Source organism: Tamandua tetradactyla, chromosome 23, assembly GCF_023851605.1.
Source record: "Tamandua tetradactyla isolate mTamTet1 chromosome 23, mTamTet1.pri, whole genome shotgun sequence".
Classification (NCBI taxonomy): domain Eukaryota; kingdom Metazoa; phylum Chordata; class Mammalia; order Pilosa; family Myrmecophagidae; genus Tamandua; species Tamandua tetradactyla.
Window position 1 is genome coordinate 21,193,483 of NC_135349.1, and position 14,781 is coordinate 21,208,263.

Genomic DNA, 14,781 nt, shown 5'->3' on the forward strand with positions numbered 1-14,781 from the left:
TAAGGGGACTGCCTGTCCAATTCTACCAGCTGGCCTGCGAAGGTGGAAGGGAGGGACTCCGGTCGCTTGCCATCCCACCCAGGAAAGCCCGTGCCCCTTGGTGATCTCACCGGAGCTGGTTCTCCCAGATAGTCAGCCGTTCCAGGATGGGGTACGCCATCCCTTTGATCTCCCTCGTGGCTCTGGGAGCTGCTCTGTATTATCTCCACTCCCCCAGTAGCTGTTCTGGAGGAGAAAAGGTGAGGGTGGCAAGGCTGTCGAGGCTGGTGGCGGAGGAGCCGGTGAAGGCGGAAGAGGGGAGAGGAGGGCAGGCGGGTCCGCTGCTGCAGGGCGTGGGCACCGCGCGGTGGGCCGGCGGACAAAAGAGGGGAGAGGAGGGCGGGCGGGTCCGCTGCTGCGGGGCGTGGGCACCACGCAGCGGGCCAGCGGACAAAAGAGGGGAGAGGAGGGCCAGTAACTTACTTTCTACCCTAAAATCCTTTTTATAATATTAGTGCAGACACACACACTGAGCAGCTAGGAAGGGGGAAGTTATCCAGGTAAGAGGAAATCCATCAAATTAGAGTAAAGTTGGTTTTCAGGAAGAACTCCAGGAGACCTATTTCCAGGAGGGCTGAAACTGCTAAATGAAAGACAAATAAAAAATGAGAAAAGACAGTTAGTCCACAGACCCAGCAGGCCGGGATGTCCATGTGTTGATTTTCTAATTTTTGGCCCTGTGTAGATCAGTCAGTTTCCAGGGTGACTGAAGTAGGGCTCAGAGGTCTCCTCAGGCTTCAGCCGTGTGTTGACTAGCTGATTCCAGTGAGCTAGAGCAGGGCAATGATGGCCACTCTGGCCTCAGTCATGGGCTGGTCAGCTCATCACAGCTGCAGTGAAGAAGGGCACAGTGGTTCATAGAGGATAGTGAATCTCAGGTGTTCAGGATCAGGGGTGGTCTCAGTGGCCCTTTTGACCTGAGAGTGCTGAATTTATAGGATGCTCCTTATGGCTTTGAAAGCTGTTGGGATTACTAAAACAACATGGTAAGAATCTTTCTATTAAGACTGAAGGGAGCCTCTTGTTTAAAATTTTTTTCATCTTCACAGCTTTTTACCCATACCATGTTTCCTGATTTGACCTCAGGTAAGGGAGGGTAGGTGCTAAAGAGTTTGGGTACTGTTTTTAATACCTCTCCTTTTAGTTCATTTAAAACTTTTCTTAACTTTGACCATAATTTCCTCTCTACAAACCTTTGATAACTTACTATATTCATTCAGGCATTGTCCCACATTTTTCATTCTGCAATGGCCATTAATTTCATGTTAGGACAAAACTATTCTTTTTCCCCTCAGCAAAGAAAATAACCTTTATATCCTTCAAACTCAAGTCACCACCTCAGGCATACACAGTTATAATTAAAATTAAATTTGTTAGAATAATTTTCAATACTAAAAACACTCCAGTTAATGCACAACCGAAATTTGAACATATAAAAATTTTTGTTGTTTCTTCATTTTGGCTTTTCCTTTCCCTGTATTCCAGTTTCCCACATTTTCCAGCTTTGCCATTTTATGAAGTATACCAGAGTTGATTGTTTTGTAGACACAGTGTCAGCAGGGCATTGCTTATTACACCTTTGTGCAACCAATGCCAGAAAGATAGAACTTTTTCCAGTTTGCTGATTAAACCTTTAAAAAGCAGTCTATATGATGGGGTTGGTGCCAATTTTTATAAATTTCATACAATCTGCATAGTCCAACACCACTCCTTCAGCCCCTGCATTAGCATCTTTGACCATCCAGATAATTAATATATTTTTTCTTTTCCTGACAAACATTTTTTATTTAAAATGTTTCTATTATCTGCTTTATTCTATACATTGTAATCTACTTATCAGGGTTCTTCTAATCACAGTGGTAGTGGTTAATACCATATGTACTTTTCCTTTATTTTATCTTATCTTTCTTATATTTATATTGGGCTATATGGACTGTGGCCCTCTCAGCTATTGATTGATAATTAAAACAATTTCTTCAAAAACAAAATTTTGATCCTGCAGTACTTACAGTTTTTCCTGTAATTCTACCAATTCCTTTTCATAGGCTTTTCCTGTTTTATTTTATTTTCCTAATTTTTACAGGGTCCCATGCATTTTGCTCATTCCTCTGCAAGTGAGGAATAAGGTAAATTATCCCACCCTGGGATTTCTTGTTTTTTTTTATTTTAAGTTTAGAAGGTCTTTTTCCCTAAAAAAAAATGACATTATTTCCTAATCTATGTTAAAAGCCCATGGCTTATTGTTAATTAAAGTTACAAAGTTACTTTAAGTAAACTTTGAAGAGGGCCTACTGACGTAAAAAAATTCCCAAATGTCTTAAAGCACCAGAAAGTATAACCCAGGGAGACAAAATATTTAAATCTAAAACAATTCTACATACAAAAAGACAAGAAAACAGCAACTTCCAATGCATCAAGTATGGTCCTAATAAAGCATCACAATACTTAGAAAAACATACTCCACAGTTACTGCATAAATTTTTAAAACTTGTCTCATTGACCTCTACTACTATGAAGCCATGCCGAAATGTGAATCCTGCTCCCAGTGTCAATTTTGTGCATAAAAGACAACGTGATATTTGGGGCCACTTAATTTATAGGTTTGGATTCGTGGACAACACTGACTTCAGTTTCATAAAAATAGATTTTGTCAGGAAAGTAAGTAAAGAAAATAATTGAAAGATAACAACAAAAATTCTTTAAAAATAGAGCATAGTTACATCACCAGGTAAGATGGCATTACCACCTGAAGAGAAGTGCTGGAGAATTTCAGAAGCAGCATTATAACTCTCAGTAAAAATCCATAGCAATTTTGGGGACAGCATTCAGTCTCCTTAGTTAAAATACATAGCAAAGCATAAGACTTTGATGAGGTACTGTCTCTCTCTCATAAGATTTTTTTTCTCTCTTTCTTCTTTTTATGATAACTTCACATACTAGTGGCCAAATTCCAACTAGCTTATGTGACTAGGCCCAGTTTGGTCCTCTGGAAACTGACTAGGGACCAAGAGGAGCTTCCTGGGACCTATATATTTTTATTAAAGTACACCTCCTTCTGAGAGGATAGCCAGTCCTCCCAGCTAGAGTGCACATTTTAACTGTTTTGTTTGTTTTACCAAGGTTATACAATGGCAACTTTAATTGTACGTACAGAAGAGATTCTTTTCATGAAATCAATTTTAAAACACTTACATAGATGTTTTCCTTTTACTCTGAAATGTGTAAGATTTAATTTATAAGTCAGAGTAATGATAAGCTGTAATATAAGAAAATGTCTTCTTTTGATTCTTCCTAAAAGTGGTCCACTTTAATTCATACAGTTTCCTAAGTCAGTCAGGGGTCAGCTTTATTCCCCAGTCATTACTGAAAGCCTCTTGTAAAATTAGAAATCATGCATTTCAACTGTGTCTTACTGACTTCACCTCTCACATCTATGGCATCAATGATTAGTGGGAGGGCTTGCAGACAAACAGCATAGAGTTCAGTCTGGCTTCTCCCCCAAGGAGACATTGGGCACCTAAACCCCAGCCAGCCCCCCCTTTCAGCATTGCTCACCCTAAGCCACAAGCTTGCAGAATCCGAACTCACCCATGGCCTGTTGCCCAGCCCAGGAATTCCTTTCATTCACACAATTCCACACACACACACATTCCAACATTCCCCCTACACTGCCTTTTCCAGAACTGAACCTGAAGACTTCCATTTTCCCTGGTCCTCCAACTGGAGACCAGTATTTGGGGAGTCTGGGAGGTGATCAGGCTCCCCTTCCACTCAGACCCCCCTAGCCTTTTATGAGTGGGCTGAAACTGTTGCACCCAGGTGCTTACCAGACAGATGGGTGGTGCTCCCAGAAACCTGGTTCCAGAAACTGTCCCGGATCCATTGCCACTCTGGCAGTGACAAGCGCCCCATCCAGGGAGTTCAGGAATTCAAGAGATGTGGAAATGTCTCGCTGCTGGCACTGGATTCCATTGGGTCTCCAGTCAGGGCCCCGTCACTCCCATGGGCAAGGGAGGTGACAGTACACCTGCCTCATATCCCGGATGAGCCCCCAGAAATGTAGCACAAAAACCAGGAATGAAGCCACAGATCTCCAGGAATGTTCCATGAAGTTAGAAGAGGCTGAGACTAAGGATCCATAGTTTCAGGAAGCAGGTTTTATTTGCCATGGCCATAGGGCTCAAATTTTACTGATGTGACACAGTTTATTCTTTTGGAATTAACTAGTCATCTTGAATTACAACTCCTTTTTCTTATGGTTTTCTTACTGGTCTACATTATCACCTTGGTTGGAAATAGTGGCATCATCCTATTAATCAGGGCCAGTCCCCAGCTCAACAGCCCCATGTACTCTTTTCTCATCCATTTATCTTTTGCCAGTGGGTGGTTCTCCTCCAACATTACACCTAATATGTTGGAAGACCTGCTATCTGAGATCAAAACCATTTCCTATCCTGGTTGCATTGTGTAATGTTTCTTCTTCTTTGCCTCTGTCCATGTAGAGGTCTTCACCCTTGCTGTGACGGCCTTTGACCAATACATGGCAATCAGTAGCTCCCTACTCTATGGCAGCAGAATGTCAAGGACTTTCTGTATTCAACTGATGTCTTTCCCTTATATATGTGGCTTCTTTATTAGCCTCATCTTCACACTTTGGACCCATGGTTTGTACTTTTATGATAACATTGAGATTCATCACGTCTATTGTGCAGACCTAGCCCTCATCCAAACGGCCTGTGCAAAGACATTTATTATACAGTACACCATGCATGCATTAGCAGGTCTCAACTTTTCTTATTCCTTATTAATCATTATTATCTCCTACATATTTACCCTTATTGCCATCTGAAAAATGCATTCTTCAGAAGGAAGAAAGAAAGTCTTCTCCACATGCAGGTCCCACCTGACCACCTTCACCATATTATGGAACTCTCTTCTTCGCATATCTTAGAAACCCAACTTAGGAGTCTGTTGAGCAGGGAAAAGTGATGGTTGTGTTTTACACCACAGTTGTTGAACTCCAAGATCTATAGTCTTAGGGATAAAGGCATAAAAGGGACCATGAGCAAAGCAATAAGCAGAACATTTTTAACTAAATAAATTTACCAGGTACAATGAAATGCATAGTCCAATAAAATTGATAGGATTAATAATTTCTTCTGGATAAGTTGAGGGAAAATGATGCTTATATTTTCAGTGAGTAGAGAAAAATAATAGGTAATTGAAAAGAGAATAATGATATAATAAGCAAGAGAAACATGTTGTAAATCCAGCACACTAGTACTGTGGAATCTGAAATGACAAACAATGTGTTGAGAATGTATATACCATGTTTATTTTTCAATACAGTATTAAATTTAGTGTTTATTTTGTGATAGAGAATTTTTAGTCATGGCCCTTTGATATTTGACTATTCCACCTTTATAGTGCTGCTTTAAAAAGAATAATTGTTTGTTCTTGCACCTAGAATATATATTAACTCTGAATTATATGTTATTATTTACAAATGCTTAAATTGAGTACCAATGCATTGTAAACCACTGTTATAATTGATGACAATATCCCTAACAATGGAATATTTTAGTTGAAATGTGTTAAAAAATCTATTTCAGCAACATTAATTATAATAACTATGTATGTCATGAGTTTTTATTTTCAAATGTATACAAATTAACTAAACTTATTTTACTTATGAACTTATTTAATATATGTACTTGTTTGACAGTAATATGTGCCCCAGAAAAGCCATGTTTTAATCCTGACCCAATCATGTGGGAACAGCCAGTTCTTTTAATTCCAATTCAGTATTGCAGGTTGGATATGTTTGATTAGGTTACATCCATGGAGATGGCACACACCCAATTGTGGGTGTGACCTTTTAATTAGATGGAGTTGGGACTCTACCCATTCAGGGTGGGTCTTAATTAGTTACCTGGAGTCTTTTAAAAGAGTGAACATTTAGAGAGAGCTCAGATCCAACAGAGAGTGGACAGAAACTTCAGAGCAGAGCTGACACAGATGCTGACACTTGGAAAACAGAGACATGGATGTTTGAGATGCTTGGAGGCCAGCAGATGTCAATATGAGATGTTAAGAAAACCAGAATCTGGAGACAGCCAAGGGAAGCCAAAAGAAGAAATCAAGCCCCAGAGAAGTAAAGTGAGGAATCCCCACAGGAACAGAGGGTGAAAGAAATGGAGCCCAGAAGCAAAGGACCAGCTGATGCCAACCACATGCCTTTCCAGGTGACAGAGGTGTTCCTGACACATTAGCCTTTCTTGAGTAAAAGTAACGTCTTGTTGGTGCCTTAATTTGGACATATTTATAGAGTTAGAATTGCAAATTTATAACTTATTACATTCCCTTTATAAAAGTCATTCTATTTCTGGTATATTGTATTGTAGCAACCTGCAAATTAACACAATATCCTATGTTTTCCTTTTAATATTCAACTTTATAGTAGTTTTTAAAAGGTGAAGATATTTTCTTACCAATGTTCTGAAATTTGAAATGTGCTTCCTTAGTTAGATTTCAGCAATTTACTTCCATAATATTTTTGGGACATGTAGATATATATTTATTCTTTTTCTTCTCTGTGTTTTTTGTTTTAATTTAGGGTTTTGTTTGGTGGAAATAAAAACTAGCTGTCCTGTAGTAGTACTAGCATGCTCATTTGTACCTTGTTATACATTTTATATCTGACTTTTAAAGCACAGTTTAGACCATATATGTCATACTTTCTGCCTAAGCATGGTTGCATTAGATCTCTCCAAAGAAGTTTTAAACAGTGGACTCAGGCAATCTCAAGATTCAAAGGCTACACATATTAGAAATCAAGCAGACAGCTCCAGTTATCCTCTCTTCTGCCTACTCCTGGTTCCTAATTTCTCTTGATCTTCTACAACCATTTAGTCTCTACAAATACAAACATCTCTGTTTCAAGAATTCTAGAAACCTAACAAAGAATATTGAATAAAGTACTCACATTTCTATGTTCTCACCATAGATTATAAAACTTTGTCTATTTGTAATATGTAGTAATATTTTATTTTAATTTAGATACCCTTGAGTATTACTAGTGAAGTTTAACATTACATGAGTCTTGGTCATTTGAATTACCTTAATTGTGTTTATATCATCTATTTTTCTGTTAGGGTAAACATATCATTTTTGCTGAAATAATTATTTTTCTATGAACTCTATGTATAAGAATATTAACTTACTGAACTTTAAAGTCCATGAGAGAAGAGACTTAAGACAGAAATGGTCTTAAGTCTTAACCATCAATGATTAAATGTAGGAGATAGGATTAACATAAGACCTGTGGAACTACTTGGGAGTAGATGGCATTAGGGTGGTGGCGGCAGTAAGCTGCTTTATGTAAGACAGTCTAGGAGGAAGAGAATGTTTGTTTACCCCAAATGGTTATTTTAAGTACAAAGGAAGAACACTGAAAGATAAGAACTTTGTTCTCTCAGGAAATGCATGCATGCCTATAGTCATCCTGTGGTATATAACCAGGATCTGGTTAAGAATAAAAAAAGAGGAGTATGTATGTATGTATGTTTGTATGTTCATGTGTTGAAAACATCATTAGGGTGTCATTGCTAAAATAAGGTTCTAATAAAGTTTGAGTTAATTGTATTTTAAAGGAAAAAAAAAACCTTGTGGATAAAGCAGAGAAGAGTCTAAAGCAGACTCCCCATAGTGAGATGGGAGACATTGAGGGAAAAGTAGTGAAGAAAGTTCTGAATTGAAAACAGTTTTCCATGACAATGCAGTGAGGCCAGATGGGGCAATAACAGAAGGGAGTTTAGGAAAAATAAAGAAACTGTGTTCTTGTTGTGTAGGAAGAAAATAGTAAAGGGAAATAGTTAATAGCATAAAGATGACACAGCCAGGAAATAATAGCCAGGGACAAGGTAACTCTAGTGGGGAAAAAAGAGATTATGTAAGAATTCGAGAGTTTTGCCATGCAAAGGAGGACTCCAAGAGATGTTTTCTCATGCAACACGCAAGGGGTTTATTTACCACACATGCATGGGGCTCACTGAACACGCAGGAACAGAGAGCCCTGAGCCTGGGTTTGGGGAAGCCTTTTAAGGGCCAGGATAAGGGGGGGAGGGGTTTGAGGGTTGAACATGAGTTACAGGTTCTGCTTTATGCAGGAAGTAGATAACGAACAGTTTCACAACAAGTATTTCTGGCGCCAGGAGTCATGGGGGTTGTGAGAAGCAGATAAGGTGCCAGGAGTCATGGGGGTTGCGAGAAGCAGATAACCACCCCAGGAAAGTCCCAGGTTGTTTTTCTTCAGCCTGATGGGGCCCCTGACTCTTTTCTCTACAATTCTTATCAGATGCATAGCAATGAATATAAAATGACACAAATGCTTTTGCTGGATATTTCTGTTATTCAGAAGCTAAAAATATATGTAAATAGCTAAATTAAGCAAGAAAAATTAGCTACTGTTAAGCTTTATAAAATCCTTCTTCACATTCCCCACTCCTTTTTGTACATATCTCTAATCTTAGAGATTTTCTGGGTTATTTAATACTGAGTACTGTTGTCTGGTGAGCATTAATTTGACATTTCCAATCTGCCTTTGTAAAAACTGTATAATTCTATTTAGAATATATGGTCCTATAGTTATTATTAAAAGTAACACAATTAAAGGCCCAGTGAGAGCAGATAATAGCGTTGTCAACCAGGGGGACTTAGTAAACCAAGATCCAAACCACCCCTGTTGTGCCTCTCGTTCTTTTTGTCTTTCACGAAGGTGCTCTCTGAGTTTTGTCATAGACTTTTTAACAACACCAGAGTGATCTGCATAGAAACAGCACTGTTCTTTTAAAGCTGCACATAGTCCCCCCTCTTTAAGGAAAAGTAAGTCAAGTCCTCGCCTGTTTTGTAGAACTACTTCTGAAAGGGAGGTTAGAGAGTTCTGAAGGGCCGTGACAGATTTTTTTTTTATTTCCTTTAAGTCTTAATTTATTGCGGCCTGTAATTGACTGGTTTGTTGATTGCTATGTGATTGGGAAACTATTGGCATGTAATACAGTGTTAAAAGCAGTATAAGTATAATTTGGAAAACATATAAAATTGAGTGTTTATAGTTGGCTCAACATTTTTCTGGTAGTGTTAAACTAATGCAAAAGTTATTCAATAACTTTTCCATTGGGAAACTATATAATATCACTGGGCCATGTTGCTATATATATAAATAATCACCTTATAGAGCATAGAGGTTACATAGTTGGGATCATTAAAAGTATATAATATTTATAACACAGGAAAGTTTTTAAAAATATAAACAGCCAACAGATTATGCTGCTATTTTTCAGACTTATTTTAACCATGGGGAGACAAGCAAAATATTAAATACATTAACAGCCAACACCGGGGTTAGATTATACATGAGAGCAGAGGGGGTATTCTTGGCCCTGAACAGGGCATAAGGCAGGAGCATGGTCCAATCCTTCAAGCCAGTCTCTATAGCTAATTTTGTTAGGGTCTCTTTAATTGTCCTGTTTATCTTTTCTACCTGTCCTAAGCTTTGGGGTTTGTATGCACAATGCAATTTTCAATTAATCCCCAATATCCTGGCCACACCCTGATTTATCTGGGCTATAAATGTGGGTCCATTATCTGACCCTATTATTTTTGGTAGACCAAACGGGGGAAAATTTTTTTCCATAATTTTTTTGACTATGACCTGGGCCGTTTCTCTCTTAGTTGGGTAGGCTTCAACTTATCCTGAAAAGGTGTATATAAAAACTAGTAAGTATTTAAGTTCATATTTTGCAGGTTTGATTTCAGTAAAGCCGACTTCTCAGAACTGCCCAGGTCGAGTTCCCCTTAGTCTTTTTCCATTAGGAGCTTTGGTGGGGTAGGCATTTATAATTTGGCATGCCTGACATTCTCTGGCTATGCGATCTGCCAGGTCTTTCTTTTTTGAGGCTGTCAGAGGGTACAATTCCCTCTGGTCTTGCAGGAGCTTCTGTAGTTTCCCTGACCCCAGGTGAGTGAGCCGGTGGACCTGCTGTATGTAAGCTAGGGCTTCCGACTCTCCTTGGGGTGTAACCTCAGATAGTGTCTCAGGGGGTTGCTGGTTTTCTTTGGTTATTAGGACCAAGTTTATAGGGTCCCTTAATGCTGCCACTTTTGCTTCTTTATCTGTTCACTTATTACTCATGGTTACTGGGTCCGAGCCTCTTTGGTGGCTAGCACAGTGGACAATGGCTAGTTCTTTGTTTCAGCCCTGGTGGCCATGTTGCATGTTTCCGACATCGCTGAGGGTGGATTTTATACATGCTATTTTAATTGTCCCCAACATTTCCTCCCTTTGTTTTTTTAAAAGGATGGAGGAAGAATGCTGATTCAGCATTCTTTTGGCATTAACCTTTGCTGGGGGAAGTAGAGGCCTCATCCCCCAGGTTGTTTGTGGCTCTGTTTTTCTGGGGAGAGGAATTTTTGCAGAGTGAACCTCTATGAAAGATGAGGCATACTTCTCAAGGAGCTCGAAAATGGCCTTTAATTGTTTTGGCCCTCCTTTGCAGTGCTTTGCCCTGCACCCAGCGGTACCAATTATAGCATAAGCTAGAAGCATATTTTCGAGTTGTATGCTGCTCCTGTAGGAGTGGGGATTCTTACCCGAGAGGGTGGGTAGCAGTCAGATATTTTGGTTTCATACCTTGGTTAGCGAGATGAAGCCGGTGATAATGCACTTGAATGGGCCTGCTTAGGGCAGAATTAATTTGGTCCTTAATTAGCTGTATTATTTTTTTTATTTGACTAAATCTCACAAGGCTAGGTCCTGCAACCCATCTAAGCACTACAGCTTGCATCTAATGTCTGGAGTTTATTGGCCGATAAAGGCCATGGCCACTGAGGCTCTTTGATCCTCTGATTGAGGGTCAAAGGGAGCACACCTACGGTATGCTTCCATTAGTTTTTGTTTTTTTTTTAAAGACTGAGGGCGATTCATCCACTCCCTGAATAATTTCTTTTACCTTGGCCAAATTGGTGGGGTGTGGCTGCTCGGAGACCCGCTACTAGAGTCTGGCAATAGATGGACAGATGCTCCCTACCTTTAGAGGTGTTTGGGTCCCAATTAAGGTGGTGCAGCAGGAACCGATCATCGATGACATGCTGGAGTTGGGTGGGTCTCCCATCTTGTCCGGGAACTTGCTTCCTGGCTTCCAGGAGGGTCTGATCTCGCTCTTCCATAGTGAAGAGAGTCCCCAGTTGTTGACAATCATCCCAAGTGGGCTGGTGAGAGAATATAAGGGACTTCACCAATCCAGTCACCCTAGTGGGAGCCTCGGAAAAAGGAGGGTTATTATTTTTCCAGTTATATAAGTCAGAGGAGGAAAAGGGCCAGTATTGTAGAGCGGGCATTTCTCCCCCGTGTCTATCATCCACTGGAGGCCCATACGGTCTGAGGGGGAGATTGACCGCCACATCAGATGGGTTTTGTGCTCGTCTGCTTCGTGTACTATGTGCCGGTCCTGGTTCATCTGGGATCGTCTGTTGGTGAACCTGTGGAGAGGGAATGGAAGAGGGCAGAGAGAGAGAACTAGAGGAGGGAGAAGGTGAGCTAAGAGAAGGGGGGGTCCTGTACCAGAGCTGAAGGGTACAGAGGAGGGGAAGAAGAACCTGCATCGAAGAGGAGTAGATCCGATTGGGATTCTGGTAGGACTGCAGGAAGTAAGGAAGGATAGAGTTTTGGAGCTTGAGAAGGACCCGGCACCTTGATTGGGAGTACAGAGGGAGAGTCATGTTGACCAAAAGGAGTAAGAAATGGCTTTACCCATGGAGGTGGGTTTTCACACAGGTCCTGCCAAACCATGATGTAGGGCTGCCGGTCCAGGTGGCCATACGGGTCAGGGTGGAAGATGACTGACCTGACGGCCCGAATCAAGGGTAGATGAAAAGCTCCTTCCCAAGGCTATCTCATGTTAAAAGAGGGCCACCCGACTGAGCAGAAGGTCTGCCATTTGCCTTTTTTACAATAAGAGATAGATTCTGACCTCTTTCCCTGACCTCAGACCAGTGTCTTAAGGTCAGAGAAAGTGGAGTCGACACTCCCTGACCCATCTTTGGTAAAACAAAAACAATTCCTAACACACAAATACAGACAGACACACACAGAGCCGGCATACCACATTTATACAGTTTCAGAGACACAGCTCAGACTGGCCTGATGACTGTGATCGAGTGTCCCCCCATCAGAAGGGAAACAGAATCAGAGTCGGCCCTGTAGGAAGCCTCCAGGTGTTGCCTCCCAGCCAGAGGGACATCTGTGCCTGAGAATAAAGTAATTCCCCTACTTCCCCTGTCTTGAGAAGTTGCAGGCATTCATGAGGTTAAGCCTTTCTATAAGCTCTTTTATAAGCTCTGTTAAGCAAGCAGCTAACAAATGTTCCAGTTGATTTGCAATTGTTGTTTACCCTCGGGCTGGAGGGAGTAAAACTTCCTGGATTATTGCATGCAGAAGTTTCCGGGAAGATTGCCCCCTGTCAAGGGGGTAGGGAGGAAATGGGTGTGACCTGGGGGTGGTGACCCGCTAGATAAGGGAAGCTCTGAGGATACAAAAGGGAGGCAAGAGAACATAAGACTACTATGACTACTACTAAGATGGGGAACTACTAAGAAAGAACTAATAAAGGACTCACTCCCAAGAAGCAGGGAGCCCTGAGTGATGGAACCATACTTGTCTCCTGAGTGCTGATTTCTTAAGTCAACCTTGACGCCCCTCTCCTGACTCGGTTTCAAGAGCTGGACGCGGCATCCAGGCATCCCAGGAGGTCCCCCAATCCTAAGGCGTCCCTCGGGAGAGTGACCTGCAACCCCTGGACACGTCTGTCGGTTGCGGTCGGGGAGTGCTCACGCAACTCTCTGACAGTCACTGCCAGTCTGACAGACTAAGCGATCACACCTCAGACAAAAAGGCCTCACTTATCCCAAGAGAAAGAGCTGTTGGAGCCTCCCCTTATGAAGAGCCGATCTCGGTGGGACCTCCAAATGTAAGAATTTGAGAGTTTTGCCACACAAAGGAGGACTCCAAGAGACGTTCTCTCATGCAACACACAAGGGGTTTATTTACCACACATGCGTGGGGCTCACTGAACACGCAGGAACAGAGAGCCCTGAGCCTGGGTTTGGGGAAGCCTTTTAAGGGCCAGGATAAGGGGGGGAGGGGTTTGAGGGTTGAACATGAGTTACAGGTTCTGCTTTATGCAGGAAGTAGATAACGAACAGTTTCACAACAAGTATTTCTGGCGCCAGGAGTCATGGGGGTTGTGAGAAGCAGATAAGGTGCCAGGAGTCATGGGGGTTGTGAGAAGCAGATAACCGCCCCAGGAAAGTCCCAGGTTGTTTTTCTTCAGCCTGATAGGGCCCCTGACTCTTTCCTCTACAATTCTTATCAGATGCATAGCAATGAATATAAAATGACACAAATGCTTTTGCTGGATGTTTCTGTTGTTCAGAAGCTAAAATATATGTAAATAGCTAAATTAAGCAAGAAAAATTAGCTACTGTTAAGCTTTATAAAATCCTTCTTTACAGTTAAAAAAGCTTTTTCAAGAAAGAAGCTATTTCTTAAAAAAAAAACAAACTTCAAAATAGAAACACAGAAGTGTAAACCTGAGGCAAGGGAAAAGGACAGCAAATAAATAACTTAAGATGGGATGCATAATTATAAAAATTTTACATCAATATGAGCTGCCTTTATATAAAAATTCATATACACCTGCATCAGAAAATATTCAATAGGAACAATGCCATGCCAAACAAAATTCACTACTAATTAATGGTTCCTGTAGAATTATAATAGATCGGTCCTCTAAGGGGTATGCAATTCAAGATTGTAGTTCTGACTCAAAGTGTTCTGTTAAGTTACCTTGGTTTAATCTAAATAATTATTCTACTGAAATTATACTTATGCTACAAGTAAAATCTGTGACAAAGAATGGGAATAGTAACCCCATCTCCTTTTGTTAACTTAGATTCTCAACAAGCACCAATTGGAAAGTGGCCATGTGTTTAGCTCCTATTCATATTTTAAAAGGAAATATATTTTAAGAACTTTAAAACTAAAAATTCTTGTTAAAAACTATATATTGATAGTTAATGCATATTTGAAACATTAACTAAAGTATTTTAAGTATTTAACATTATTCTAACAAATTTAATTTTGATGGTAATTATATGTGGTAAAATATTTGTTCAAAGTAATGATTTAAGTATGAAAAATATGAAAGATGTATTTTTATTAATAGGAAAACAGAATAGCTTTATCCTAAATGAATAACTGTTACCAAATGAGAAAAATATAGGACAAAGCCTAAACTAATATAATAAGTGCTGAGGGTTTGTAAAAATAGATATAATGGTTAAAATCAAGAAAGATTTAATGAGTCTAAAATGACAATGTTTTCTTGGACTCTTAGGATGTGCTAATGAAAGGATAAAAAATATATATATATATTTTTCTAAATAATCAGTGTAAAAAGTGAAGAGTCTGTGTTTTATCAAAAATAACTTATGTTAACTTTTATCATGTCGTTATCTGTATAAAAAATACTGATTTTCTCCTAAGTATCATTATACTGGCAAAAAACTTCTTTTCTTGCCCTAAACCAGGTGGCTTAATCTATTAATCTAAGTAATACTATAAATGAATCTATTACTGGCTAAATAATATTCAAATCGTATAAATACCTAAATTCCTTTAAGCCA

The 14,781-nt window shown here is 40.1% G+C and overlaps 1 pseudogene; it reads left to right on the forward strand.

Moving 5' to 3' along the window:
* The first annotated feature begins 456 nt into the window (after nt 1-456).
* Nucleotides 457-5,520, forward strand: LOC143666537 (olfactory receptor 5M3-like; annotated as a pseudogene).
* Nucleotides 5,521-14,781: the final 9,261 nt, after the last annotated feature.